The 15732-nt window shown below is 47.8% G+C and overlaps 1 protein-coding gene across 3 annotated transcripts in view; it reads right to left on the bottom strand.

The window, feature by feature from the left end:
- Nucleotides 1–15513, bottom strand: part of BOC (BOC cell adhesion associated, oncogene regulated) — a 112230-nt gene extending 96717 nt beyond the window's left edge. For 2 of the 3 annotated variants that reach the window (XM_075592861.1, XM_075592863.1), the window contains exon 1: nucleotides 15284–15510. The gene's annotated coding sequence lies outside the window, so the exon portion shown is untranslated. Of the gene's footprint in view, nucleotides 1–15283 lie in introns of all 3 variants that reach the window. The other variant, XM_075592862.1, reaches the window with a different exon arrangement.
- Between the last annotated feature and the right edge of the window lie 219 nt (nucleotides 15514–15732).

The following is a 15732-nucleotide window of genomic DNA, read 5'->3' as shown; positions in this document are numbered from 1 at the left end:
GACACAGCGAATATTTTTGCAAGCGCTACACTTAGCCTAGAAAGGCTAATAAACGCATTAACACACCGCTGCACGTATTGCGATCCCAGGCACGCGGGTGTACACACCGCTGCACGTATTGCGATCCCAGGCACGCGGGTGTACACACCGCTGCACGTATTGCGATCCCAGGCACGCGGGTGTACACACCGCTGCACGTATTGCGATCCCAGACACGCGGGTGTACACACCGCTGCACGTATTGCGATCCCAGACACGCGGGTGTACGCACCGCTGCACGTATTGCGATCCCAGACACGCGGGTGTACACACAGGCACACGGTGTACACACCGCTGCACGTATTGCGATCCCAGACACGCGGGTGTACACACCGCTGCACGTATTGCGATCCCAGACACGCGGGTGTACGCACCGCTGCACGTATTGCGATCCCAGACACGCGGGTGTACACACCGCTGCACGTATTGCGATCCCAGACACGCGGGTGTACACACTGCTGCACGTATTGCGATCCCAGACACGTGGGTGTACACACCGCTGCACGTATTGCGATCCCAGACACGCGGGTGTACACACCGCTGCACGTATTGCGATCCCAGACACGTGGGTGTACACATCGCTGCACGCATTGCGATCCCAGGCACGCGGGTGTACACACTGCTGCACGTATTGCGATCTCAGACACGCGGGTGTACACACTGCTGCACGCATTGCGATCCCAGACACGCGGGTGTACACACCGCTGCACGTATTGCGATCTCAGACACGCGGGTGTACACACTGCTGCACGCATTGCGATCCCAGACACGCGGGTGTACACACCGCTGCAAGTATTGCGATCCCAGACACGCGGGAGTACACACCGCTGCACGTATTGCGATCCCAGGCACACGGTGTACACACCGCTGCACGTATTGCGATCCCAGGCACACGGTGTACACACCGCTGCACGTATTGCGATCCCAGGCACACGGTGTACACACCGCTGCACGTATTGCGATCCCAGGCACACGGTGTACACACCGCTGCACGTATTGCGATCCCAGACATGCGGGTGTACACACCGCTGCACGTATTGCGATCTCAGACACGCGGGTGTACACACCGCTGCACGTATTGCGATCCCAGACACGCGGGTGTACACACCGCTGCACGTATTGCGATCCCAGACACGCGGGTGTACACACCGCTGCACGTATTGCGATCCCAGACACGCGGGTGTACACAATGATGCACCAATTTATTTATCAAATATTTTACCAAGATACACAGACATAAATCTCATTTCCAAGTATGTCTTCTGGGATACAAAGCCGATGAGCAGATGCAAACCCACACCCACCGACACACACACAGAACCCAGAGATATGCACCGACACACACAGAACCCCAGAGATATGCACCGACACACACACACAGAACCCCAGAGATATGCACCGACACACACAGAACCCCAGAGATATGCACCGACACACACAGAACCCCAGAGATATGCACCGACACACACAGAACCCCAGAGATATGCACCGACACACACAGAAACCCCAGAGATATGCACCGACACACACAGAACCCCAGAGATATGCACCGACACACACAGAACCCCAGAGATATGCACCGACACACACAGAACCCCAGAGATATGCACCGACACACACAGAACCCCAGAGATATGCACCGACACACACAGAACCCCCAGAGATATGCACCGACACACACAGAACCCCCAGAGATATGCACCGACACACACAGAACCCCAGAGATATGCACCGACACACACACACAGAACCCCCAGAGATATGCACCGACACACACACACAGAACCCCAGAGATATGCACCGACACACACAGAACCCCAGAGATATGCACCGACACACACAGAACCCCAGAGATATGCACCGACACACACACACAGAACCCCAGAGATATGCACCGACACACACAGAACCCCAGAGATATGCACCGACACACACAGAACCCCAGAGATATGCACCGACACACACACACAGAACCCCCAGAGATATGCACCGACACACACACACAGAACCCCAGAGATATGCACCGACACACACAGAACCCCAGAGATATGCACCGACACACACACAATCACACACTATATGGTATATAGTGTTGAGCATGTGATCTGTTGCCTAAAAGGCGCTGCGCTCCCTGTAAGCAGCGAGTACAACTCTACGTACTGCGCTACTAACTGTGGGCGCCATAGAGAAATAAACTATTACTTTACCATTAGCAGTAGTCCCAAATACAGCTGACAAGTAGCGGTGTCGCCCCGGATGCAGACGCCCCAATCCTTTCAAGAAGAGGACAAAGATTTTTGTGCACCCCTTATTTCTCTCCCCTATAGGAGCTCTTAAGGTTTGACCTTTGACATGCTGACCCCTCACTGCACATATTCACTAAGACATGGGTGCTCAACTCCAGTCCGCCCCCCTCCCCCCAACAGGTCAGGTTTTCAGAATAGCCCTGCTTCAGCACAGGTGGCTCAATCAGACCCTGCTTCAGCTTCACTGATTGAGCCACCTGTGCTGAAGCTGAGATATCCTTAAAACCTGACTTGTTGGGGGGGGGGGAGCTTGAGGACAGGTGTTGAGCCCCCCCCCCCCCCTGCCCTAACACACTGTGTGTGCATCAGTGTGACTGTATGTGTATCACAATGTGGCTGGTCTTGGCAGCAGAGGGGTTAATAAAGCAGTCCTCTTTTCGGAGGTGGGAAGAAGTCTGGGGGTTTCGGGACAATGCGGGAGGGAGGAACTCCCAGGAATATAGAATTACCCAACCTCCCGGAGGAGAAAGGATTACCTGAGCCATGCCAGGCATCTCACTTTCATAGAAATACAATCACCGGCAGCCAGGCCACGGCAGCCAGGCCACGGCAGCCAGGCCACGGCAGCCAGATACGCCAGAGTCAGTAGCGCAGGATTCCAGCGTGAAAAATAACGCAACACCCATCATCAGGAGGGTCCCGGGGGAGGGGGAGATCCGGGGAGAGTCCCGGGGGGGGGGGGGGGGGAGAGGGGTCTGCTCATGGGAGAGTCCTGGGGGGGAGGGGGTCCGCTCATGGGAGAGTCCTGGGGGGGAGGGGGTCCGCTCATGGGAGAGTCCTGGGGGGGAGGGGGTCCGCTCATGGGAGAGTCCTGGGGGGGGGGGGGGTCCGCTCATGGAGAGTCCTGGGGGGGGGGTCCGCTCATTGGGAGAGTCCTGGGGGGGGGGGGTCCGCTCATGGGAGAGTCCTGGGGGGGGGAGGGGGTCCGCTCATGGAGGCCTATTCAACAATCAGCGGTTTGACAATTCTGCGCAAAATCTCCAAAACACCAACGCAGGTGATGCAAGCAAAACAGACAATGCTCATTAAGAAAACAAAGTAGGACGTAAAGTAGTAAATATAAAGTGCTTGACCTCTAGTCTAACCCATGGGTACCAGGTCCATTGACCTCTAGTCTAACCCACGGTACCAGGTCACTTGTCCTTTAGTGTAACCCATGGTACCAGGTCACTTGTCCTTTAGTGTAACCCATGGTACCAGGTCACTTGTCCTTTAGTGTAACCCATGGTACCAGGTCACTTGTCCTTTAGTGTAACCCATGGTACCAGGTCACTTGACCTCTAGTGTAACTCAGGGGTACCAGGTACCATGACCTCTAGTGTAACCCATGGGTACCGGGTCACTTGACCTCTAGTGTAAGCCACGGGTATCAGGTCACTTGACCTCTAGTGTAAGCCACGGGTATCAGGTCACTTGTCCTTTAGTGTAACCTACGGTATCAGGTCACTTGGCCTCTAGTCTAACCCACGGGTACCAGGTCACTTGACCTCTAGTGTAAGCCACGGATATCAGGTCACTTGTCCTCTAGTGTAAGCCACGGATATCAGGTCACTTGTCCTTTAGTGTAACCCACGGTATCAGGTCACTTGGCCTCTAGTCTAACCCACGGGTACCAGGTCACTTGACCTCTAGTGTAACCACGAGTACCAGTAATTCTACTTAACCATTTATATTCCACAGGGTACTTTTTACACCCTTTTTTGCATTCACCACTTTAAATTGAAACGGTGTTATTGGACTTGGGATTAGTTAATCCAGTTTTGCTGCATGCTGCAGATGTTTGCTTGTCTTACCTCTATGGGATAAAACAGCATGGCTGCCGTTTCCTCTTGGGAAGTAAGCTTTGGACTCAATGCATAACATTTGAAGCAGAATTAAGAAGTGATACTGTATCTCCACTTTGCCTTTCACCATCTTGGCTGTGAAAGAGTTAATGTCTAGAGTTAGTCTTTGACTGAGCCACCTGTGCTGAAGCAGGGACTGATCGAGCCACCTGTGCTGAAGCTGGGATATCCTTAAAACCTGATATTTTAGGGGTGGTCTCACAGACTGGAGTTGAGCCCGCTGGGTTTATGATACCAGTAGGATTTTAAAAAGGTAGAAAATAAGGAGAATCAAAAGAAAGCCGGAAATGGATACGCCCCATTGTGACGTTATCCAGCACTGAAGGTGTTAAATGTGTTTTTTGCTGTTGTAATTATACAGAAAGCAGCTTTATAGCGATTGATTGCGGGGGGGGGGGGGGGCAGAGGGGTGCGTGATCCGATTCGCTCCCCCTGATCCTGAATAGTTTGCTCACTAATGGGAGACTAGATCTTTTAAGATCTCTGTCGCAGTCAAATTGAGCGAGAGAAAAAAAACACACACAATATATATAGATAGATAGATAGATAGATAGATAGATAGATAGATAGATAGAGAATAAAGATTTTTTTCCATGTATATTTTAGAAAACATTTTCCAAGTCTAATAACAAAACTGTCACTTGTAAAAATTATTTTTTAATTTTATATATATATATATATATATATATATATATATATATTAAAAATTATATATATACACACACACACAATGCCCTTAATATGTGTGCTTATATATTTATAGCTTCCTATATCTAGAGCCCACCGTGTACTCGGCGCTTTACAAAGACAATACGGGAAATTCTAATAATACAATAAGCGCAGCAAAGTCAGACAATAGGAAAGGAAATCCCTGCCCCGAAGAGCTTACTATCTCAGTGATATACAATCATTTGTATTTGTATATATATACACAAGAGTTAATGAAATTTATGGTTTATGACAGGGGGGCTCCAATCCAGTCCTCAATCCCCCCCCCCCCCCAACAGTTCAGGTTTTCAGGATATCCCAGCTTCAGCACAAGTGGCTTAGACTTTGATTGAGCCAACTGTGTTGAAGCAGGGACTGATTATATATATATATTTTATATTTCTATGCACACACACACTGGAATGGGACATTTGGCCGCGAGCAAATCGCCACCGGCGCTGCACTGCCTGGACTGATCCCCGCTCCGCCATAGATCAGAGGACATTTAACAAGATTCTCTCATAAGAATATACTTTTTTTTCTTCTTATATGTACATAGAATTTCCAGGCACTAGACGGAACCCGCAGAGCTGACGCTCTATGTTCTGCCCAGAGCAGAGAGAGAACAAGTCAAATGGGGAAAACGCTGGGGTTCAAATCACATTCAATTCACATTCACCCACGCTGAACATTGCGTGTAAATTAATAGCACAAAAACACCACACATCGGAGGCAATCAGGCGTCACAAGTCTGTGCCAAATCACACACACACACACACACACACACACACACACACACACACACACACACACACACACACACACACACACACACACACACACACCTGTAGACCCTGCTAATGCCACAACTACACAAATTCGCTGTTACACACACCCAGACAGACACACTGTCACACACACACCCAGAAAGACACACTGTTACACACACCAAGACAGACCCACTGTCACACACCCAGAAAGACAGATACACTGTCACACACACACCAAGACATACACATTGCCACACGCCCAGACAGACAAACAGCATTGCTGTTCTGAAACGTTGTTACTTATACAGTATGGGTGCTATGCATAATATATATACAGTATGGGTGCTATGCATAATATATATACAGTATGGGTGCTATGCATAATATATATACAGTATGGGTGCTATGCATAATATATATACAGTATGGATGCTATGCATAATATATATCTATCATTCTGCATTTCTCCAGGTCAGCTACTTACTGTATCTGACCAACAATGGCATCATGAATACTTTGGAACAAGACAGAGCTTGGTGGACAGACAAACAGTGCTACCACTTAAGGCATTAGCTAAAGATTGTAAAAACTCTCCAAAGCTTTAGTTTGGCACAGAAATATTAAACATTTACAAAAATAATAATTTTATGTAAAAAAAAAAAAAAAATCAATTGGCTACATTTGGGGCCAAATTTAGTAAACGGTGCTATGCCAAAAGATACTTTACAGAAGTTGTTTCCCAGCACTGAAAGGCGTGTTTTGGAGTATCACTACTTAGTGAACACAGCCCTTTTCCCTAATAAACATACTCCTGTCACTAGCTCCCTTTCTGGGCTGCCCAGTAGAAGTGGCTGGAAGTCTCCCCCTGGGAGCTGTGGGAAGCCTTCTCCTGAGCGGTTTGCGGACGCTCTCGGGGGTTTGAGGTTTCAGGTGACCGTGGATGTTTTTAAATGACCCCGGTCTTGTTTTTTTTTTAAAGGTTTGTGGCATCTCAGGCCCTTGAGGCAAATTACCCTGGAAAACCCCAGACCTGTCACTTTGGCAACAGGACCAACCAATCTTACAGTCCTACAGCCCGAGCACTGTTTGGGTGAAGACAGAATGGACCCTTTCGCGGCCAGAGTGGCAGGCGATGTATCGTCATGGCCCAGAATCCTTTGCTGCAGTGGAAGCACGGTATGCTGTGCCATGATGGGCTGAGGCAGGTGTGCGTTTGTGTGCTCACAAGTGTTCATCATTGCAGCATTGTGTTGCAAATTGGCAGCAAGTTGGGTTAAAATGAGTTTATCATCTTAATGAAAGAGATTTTTAGCGAGAGCCGGCTCTGCGTGATAAACCCCAGGCGGATTATAATGGTCTCCTGTCTTACGGTGCGTACGTATGCTTTACATTGTTGTATTTTAAGAGCCTTCTCCCCTGATGACCTCATCTCCAGTCCATAGGGGCCACCAACAGGTCAGGTTTTCAGGATATCCCTGCCTCAGCACAGGTAGGTCAATCAGTCCCAGCTTCAGCATAGGTAGGTGGCTCAATCAGTAGCCGCTTAGTCCAGTCCTCAAGGGCCACCAACAGGTCAGGTTTTTCAGGATATCCCTGCTTCAGCACAGGTGGCTCAATCGAAGAGACTGTGTCAGCACAGCTGGATCAATCTTCGACTGAGCCACTGATTAAGCCGCCTGTGCTGAAGCAGGGATATCCTGAAAACCTGACCTGTTGACGACTGGCGTTGCCCACCTCTGGTTTAACCCTTTCAATTCTAGTGAGGCCAGCAATGCATTGTTAAACCTGGTCACTGCAGCACTGGGATCAGCACGCACTTGATCAATACGTTAGAACAGGGGTGCGCAAAATGGGGTGCGGCTGCCGAGGCCCCGCGCTCTTCCCAAGGCAGACGTCACGGCGTCCCATTGGCCCCGCAGGCCGGGAAATATCGGAAGAGCCGACATATTGTGAACCCCGAGGAGAGGGGCTACCCGCACCTAACTCGCCGGCAAGCATCTCCGGACGCAGGGGGTCCCCAGAGCTGAAATTAACGGGTTCAAGCTCCAGAGACCCCCCTGCTGCAATAATATATATATTCATTCGGGGGGGAAATCTGCCGCCTTATAGCGCGCTGGTAAATAATTGAATCTTCCTGCGCTGGAGAGAGCGGAGGTCGTTAACGGTGTATAACGCCCGCATATTTTATGATTATCACATTGACAGTCTCTGAATCCTGCAGTTCTGGGCATAATGACGCTATTTTCGCACGGATGATACCATGATTAAGCCTCATGACAAAGACATCAATAATGCTGCAGGAACTATGAAGACAGAAGATTCTGATATTGCAAGGGACACAAAAGAAGATGACCACAATGAGGATGATGTGACTGTCCTGGAGATCCACACTACGCATGCGCAGTGGTCGCGATGCGGCTGGAATCGTTATGTATCAAGTGGAGCGTTCAACAGGCTGAAATCGGCATATTTGGGCGGACTGCGCATGCGAGACGGTGAACGCACCGTGCGGCATGTGTTCCACTGCTAAAGGCCCAGAATGATGACATCACTAAAGATGGACGCCGGAAGAAGGACCGCGCATGCGCAATTCATGGAGACGCGACGCAGGATGAAGGGGTTTCAACACCCAGGACCCAGGAGGATGACGTCATCGGATGTGGACGCAGCATTGCGATCACAGATTGAAGGACTCAAGAGGCAGCTGAAGGAAGCGAATGATTACTTCAGAAGGAAGGACATTGGAGGAATGGAGATATGTATCACATGTTTTCTATCATTTGCTAATGGGACATATTGCATTGTGGGGATTGTGATGCTATTTAAATGCTGTTATTGGGATTGCATGTTATGCCACTATGTCACTTGATAAAGACCTTGACGGTCGAAACGTTGTGTGTTTGGCTCAATAAATGAGTTTGGATTTCAAATCCGTTGTGCCTGTGTTCCCTTTCTCACTGATGCCATAATTAGACACACTTTTTTTTATTTTTGTTAACTACTTTTTAAAAATAAAAAAAATGGGATTTCAATTAAAAAAAAAAAAACACAACTTCCCATCCTGTTTTAGGGCATAGACATATTGGAGAAAGTGTTGTAAAAGAAGGTAAAATGAATAAATGCCTAAGGGTGCCAGGTGGCTTCTCCCCACACACCTACGGGTGCCAGGTGCATCCCACCCACACACACACCCCCCAGGGTAACACACAATGGACCCAGTCTTGGTTGTGCCTTCCCACTGCCACGTCTTGAGGCCGATAAGTGACAGCTGCGGAAGGACTGACCTTACTCAACGTGACGCAGCTGTCGACGAGCACGCAGGACGCCACGAGAATGCTTTTACACCGCACAGACTCCAGGCATTATTGCGGTCGTCGTGCCCCAAACCACGAGAACGAGTGGAGCGCTTCGCAACACGGCACCGTGATGCTGCTCACTCGACACGTGCGCGACACCCTAAACCGTGTTCTCCTCGCATCGCGAAAAAAATCCGCGCCCGAGTCAGAGATCGCAAGCAATTCGCCCAGCATTAAAATCAATGTGCATTGCAATTTAGTGTAGCATGCTAAATCGCTAAATTCACTTAGATCTCTTAACATTTACTCAAAGGAGCAATCCAAGCGTTTTTTTGTTTTCTTACATAGGTTTGAAGCAGGGGGTCTCCGGGGACTGAACCCCCTTTAATTTCCGCTCCGGGGACCTCCTGCTTCCCGAGATACAGACCTCCGAAGAGGGTGCCGGAATCTCGGCTAAGTTTAAAGCTCCCGCGTCACGCGGGCCAATAGGAGGCCGCACCTGATGATGTCACTGCTTCCTATTTGCCAGCGGCGCGCGGGAGTTTTGGAACTCCCGCCATTATGTGAACCCTGCTAGCCAAGCGGCTACCGACGCCCCCTACAGGAGGTAAGTATCTCCGGCAGCAGGGGGTCCCCGGAGCTGAAATTACCGGGGTTCAGCTGTGGAGAAAATCACCCCCCCCCCCCCCCCGTCAATCCTGTGTTAAAATTGTTTTACAAATTGCGTGCTTTGGCTGCCTCGTTAATTCCCTGACTAATTAGAAAAACACTGTTTTGCTCACTAACGATATTTCGCTGAACGCTTACTAATTATTTTCCTTAAATGTTTGCAAAGGCATTTTCGGCTCATTTGGCCAAACACCTCGCATTATATGAATCTCTGGGAGAGGGGGAGGGGTAACCACATCATTATTCCTAACTGGAGGATACTGGGCAACTGGTCATTTACGCTGCTGTGGCAAAGGGGTAACCTAATTCCCAAGGTGCCTCGCTAGCTTAAATCTCCAACATTCTGAAGTGAAGTAGAAAATGTGTTTTTACAGCCTTACATGCTGCCTCTTGCAGCTTCCAAATATACCCCCCTCCCCTCATGCCCTGGGGTCATACACATACACCTCCGTGTCTGACCTCCCGCTGCTTCCATCACCAGGACAGGCTTGCACCTGACATCAAGGAGAACTCCTATTAACTGCGAGCGCCCGGCCAATTACCGAAGCTCAGCGCCACCCTCCCATGTGCTAACTCTTAGTGCAGGGGGCGACAACTCCGGTCCCCAAGGGCCACCAACCTGGTCAGGCTTTAAGGATATCCCTGCTTCAGCACAGGTGGCTAAATCAGTCCCAGCTTCAGCACAGGTGACTCAATCAGCTCCTGTTCTTCAGCAAAAGGTGGCTCAATCAGTGGCTCAGTCAAGCTGGGACTTGGTTGAGCCACCTATGCTGAAGCTGGGACTGGTTGAGCCACCTGTGCTGAAGCTGGGACTGGTTGAGCCACCTGTGCTGAAGCTGGGACTGGTTGAGCCACCTAGGGTGCCAAATTTTGCCCATGCACGATCGCCACATGCCGGCTGTTCGTGCGCTTTCCGGCCACGTAGCCAGCGCCAATCGCGCATGCCGATAAAAACCAGGACAGCGGCCAAAAAAAGGTCGGGACAAAGGCCTAAAAACCGGGACATCTGGTCACCCTACGAATACCGGGCCTGTTGGTGGCCACTTGAAGCCTGGAGTTGGCCACTAATCTCTTAATGAGGATATAATGAAAGAACCGGTACGTGGCTTTTCCTATGCGCCAAAGCATCGTTAGAGGCAGCCACGCCGCTTCCTGGCTGCCTTAACCACTACACTGCCAGCTACATGGCTCCTCATTGCTTTAAAACGACCGTCCTAATTAGCAACACAGATCGGAGCTGCCATAAAAAGAACCCAGACTTCTCTGCGGTAACCGCCCATTTACTATTGAACTCGCGCTTCGCAGTTTAGCCACGTTACGCCTACACGCAAAAAAAAGCACGATATTAAATAATGGTAGCCACATATAAAAGGGATTCAGTGTCAATCCGAGTGGTCCGTTTCCGGGCGAAATCCCCTACAGACTTCAAAAAGAGGGATTTGGGCTGAAAATGGCGGGTCGGCCGACTCCGGTGAATGTGGAATAAATCCCAGCGCCTGTTCGTGGCGACGTAGTGACCTCCTAGCTACCGGCAGCAGAAACGCCAAAACAGAACGTCCCGCCCCACCCCACCCCCCCGCACGAAACACACAGATATCAATCAATAACCCCAAACGGAAAACTACGAGAGGATTTCCCCGCGAGGTACCCCGTCAGGGTTACAACCAGAAAGCAAAGGCAATTTGCACACCACCGTTCTACATGGAAGGAGAACGGTGGGCCCGCTCTCTGCCAGGTGGACCATAATGCATTGCAGTAGCAGTGGCATGGCATTACCCAGAATCCCTGTGTGCACTTTAACCACTGACCACCGTGACAATGAGGTGATGAAGGAGGTTTTAGGGACCCATGGCAGACACGGAGGAGCGTACTCTTTTAACCCTTTCGCTTCCCAACGTCTTGCAGACCCCTCTGGAGACAAAACAATGGTTTGGGAACACCAATCAAGGAAACTGTCAAACGTTATATTTTTCTAATAAAAACACATTCACGTCTCAGATAGGCCCCGAAACCTGCCTGTTCCCATTATCTCTTAGCATACAATGCTCTCTCACTGCAGCCAGGGATTCTGGGTAATTACATGCAAATGAGCACTTGCTGTTACTTTTTGCTTCTTGTCCATTTTAGCATGGGACCCCTATAAGCTTATGCCTGCCGTATTACACAGTTTTTCCAGCATAGCCTGAGATAAAGAAGCGCAGAGACAGTAACACCAATGTTTCTAAGGCTGCGTTAATAGCGGGCACGAAGGCGCGAGCAACAGTCCTCTTCTCCACGAGGCCGTCCATAGTGCGGCCGCGTCACGCGAGCGGTTCAGCCAACCACGGCGAACCAGCCTCCGCCTACGCCTCCCTGTCGCGCTAACTCTATGAGCACAAGTCACCCGAGCGACAGGCGCGGGCGACGCCGTGCGCTCCGGCGCCAATCGTACGTGTAGGGATGCTAGAAACATTTGCACTTTTATGAACCACAAAAATGGCAACATGTACCGAAAATCTCCAAGCGCCACCGTCTTTTTGGCCGACATTGACGAAACGGAAAGGTTTGGCGTCTGTGAAGTTTGGCCGACAATGTTAAAAAATGCTGAAAAAGCGCCCTTCTGTTATAAAAGAGACATCTCAATGAGATTTACATGTCCTGCGCCCCCCAAAAAATGGGTTTTAAAAAGTGCAGACCCTAAACCAACGCCAGACTCTCAGAAGAGGAGTAAAAATTGACATGTCTACATACAACTCTGCTTGAAGGGATTATATATTGTACATGATAGAAAGTCAAGATTATGTAATTCAGGCGTCAAGACCCTTCCTCAACAGGTCAGGTTTTGAGGCTATACCAGTCACGGATTGAGCCGAGCCACGGAAAGAGCCACTTGTGCTGAAGCTGGGATAGCCTCAAACCTGACCTGTTGGGGAGAGAGGGGGGGGCTGTTGAGGACTGCAGTTGAGACCCCCTGAAGTAGTTCCCTTTACACATCCATCTGATATTTTTTGCAGAATTCCCTAATAAGGGACATTTTCTCCCAGAGTCAAACTATTCACAAGAGAGAAGTTAACCCAGTGAGGGCCGGCAACGTGGGGTTAACAGGTTGCGTAAATAGCAAAAATCAAGTAAATTACATGAAATACTGTTGAAGGGTTTGCATCAATTTGGTATGGCCAAATGTTGTATTCTCTGCGGGAGCGACTTAATTGTATGGTCAATTAGCGAGGGGGGATTCATATGCACATCTGGTACAAACGTAGGAAAGACATTTATATCAATATGGGACAAGTTATTTTTCTTATCAGGGAGTTTGGGGTTTTTTTTTTTTTTACACCTATGGATTTTGAGATGGTTTAACATGCAGCACCAACTTCCCAAATGCAATTTAACGTAGGGGTGACAGATTTAAAGCCCGGGCAAACGCGGAAACCATTTTAAAAGAACAAAACAAAAAAGGAAGTGGTCTCTCACTATTGTGCTTATTTATTTATTTTATGTATAAAATTGTGTTACCAGGAAGTAATACAGTGAGAGTTACCGCTCGTTTTCACGTATGTCCTGGGCACAGAGTTATGATGACAGATACATGTGTATGTGCATGATACCCGTAATGCTTAAAAGGACCCCAAAATGATCAGAATAACATAGTGGATCTAACTACATAATTATGTAATGTATCACATTAGCATAAAACTGATGCAGTAAATGTCACATAGAAACTTTACCTATATACATACATATATAAACACACACACACACACACACACACACTTTACTGTACTCTGTTTGAAGCACATAATCCCTAATCATAACAACACGAGGCGTAAAAATACATGATTATGGGGTTTATTTATTCCATCAACATGTGTCCGATGTGTCGATTTTTTACTAGGTGATGTCTCAAGAATGCAAACTTTTCTCAATGCAAAGTGGGCGCTCGGTGCTGTATCCATATAGTGCTAAATAGCACATTATGCAACTTTATCTAGCACAATATACATATTATACACTTTACTTTCTCTGTTGGCGTGTAACTGATTTGTTTTCGCGCGACATCCTTACTACACTCCGTAACAAGTGATTACATACCCAGCGCTGGGAAATCAGTTATTGGTAATTTTAAAAATCGATTGAAATTCTGTGTAGAGCGAATATTTACCCTAATAGGTCAATAATCCAGAGTTCATAAAGAAAACTAAGTAACTGATGCAAACACAGGATCAAGTATGTAGTGCATTACCACATCTTTTGCATGGTATGCAGAGCTTAGATTGTTAGCTCTGCGGGACAGGGATTTCCTTTCCTCTGTTCTGATTGAGTTTGTTACACTTATTGTATGAGAATCCCCTGCATTGTACTATCTCCCTAGTACAGCTTTGCATACACGGTTGGTGCCATATAAATAATAATATACACACAGTGTGCGTGTATACAGTATATAAATACAGATCATGAATAGTCTAATGTGAACCGTGTTCCCTTTTACAAACAAATCAGTGTACATATAATGTGTACAAACTGTGGTTCTCTGCAGAACATAACAAGAGAAGCAAAGTTGTCCCCAGGACATTTGTGTAAATATTTGTGCAAATGTATTCATAAATTCACGAGGCGGAAAAAAAGTTTGTGCAAACAATTAAAGCAAATTTAGAAAAGCTTGCTTTGCATTTTCACCATTTTTTTTTTCTTCTTCACATTTTTATCAACCTTTTGCAGCGTGGATTTGCCAAAAAACACCAGATTTCACCAGAAAACAAAAAACAAAAAACTCAATATGAACATTTTAATAGTTCAGTAATAAAATGCAATTTCTTGCTAATTGTTTCCATTCTTACTCATGTTCCTCCTCTCTGTAAATCACTATATGCAAATACTTGGACACTTTATTTCACCCATCACCATGCTTGGGACACAGTTCTTTTTCTAACAAAGTGACATTTCCCCCCCCCCCCCTCCACCCATCAACAAATAAAGTGTTTCCCTAAATAAAACATACACCTTTTTTGTTGTAAATACAGGCGCATGTCCTCAGCATGTGTGTGTGTGTGTTTGGGATCTGGTGAACTAGACAGAGTCCTTTTACAATAAAAAAAAAAAACCACTACATCCCCCATAGACATTGAATGCATCAACTGTCCAGGAATGTCACTTGCCCCAATAATTACTGGGACAGAACCTCATACAAAGTAGGAGGCAGGAAATCAGGGGGAATTACATTGTCATATTTGACATTTGTAAGAACACAAAATGGTCTTCCTATTTTCATTAAAGCCCTCCCTTTAGTGGCTGGAATGGCAGGAAGCCCCCATCTGACAAAGGGGGTTTCAAACTTTACTGTCAAAATAAGTTGATCATCTCTACCACGGTTTTCAAAATATTTGAAACCCACAAGGAAAGCTTAATGAGAAATCACACCAGCAACAACAGACCAGGCCTAGCCTGCATGAAACTGAGCAAAAGAGTGTGGGGGGAAGATCCTACAACTGGTGCACAAAACCCATATGGGGAGAAACTTTTGGAGCTGGTTACACACTATGTAGGAACCTGGTGATCTGGAAGAAGTTAAAAAAAAAAGTGTGTAGACCCCCAAAAGAAAAACAAGGGGATCAGAAATGTGAAGTAATGCACAAAGATCCAGTTGTTGGTAGGGTTTCAAAGTTGGGACTTACCAGGAGCTGGAAACTTGGGCAAATTGCAGCAAATCCTTGAGTCTTGGGCAGTGTTCTGCAGGAAGGAGAACTTTGCTGAGCTGGGGTCTGATTTCTTTTATTCAGAGGCTGAGTGGAGTTGGGGGGCAGTTAAACACTGAACATGTTCTGCTGGGATTGCAGGGAGCATGAATCTGCTTCTCTCCTCTTCTTCTTTCTTTTTTTTTTTTGGATGACTGATTTCTAAAACAATCCCTTCTTTGGCAGGCTAGGAGCCTCCCCTCTGAAAGGGGAGAGAGGGGGGGAAGGGATTGAAAGAGGAGTTACTGTGGGATGGGGGCATGTACCAAAACAGTGGGATCTTCCCAGAAGAAGAAAAAAAAAAAACCCCTGCATCAGGTCACAATGTAGAAAGAGAAGTGGAAAAGGAGAAGGGGGGGGGGGGAGAGAAGTGGAAAAGGAGAAGGGGG

The sequence above is a fragment of the Ascaphus truei genome, chromosome 3, assembly GCF_040206685.1.
Source record: "Ascaphus truei isolate aAscTru1 chromosome 3, aAscTru1.hap1, whole genome shotgun sequence".
NCBI classification, from domain to species: Eukaryota; Metazoa; Chordata; class Amphibia; order Anura; family Ascaphidae; genus Ascaphus; species Ascaphus truei.
The sequence above is the reverse complement of the archived record's forward strand: the minus strand, read 5'-3'. Positions and strand labels throughout refer to the sequence as shown.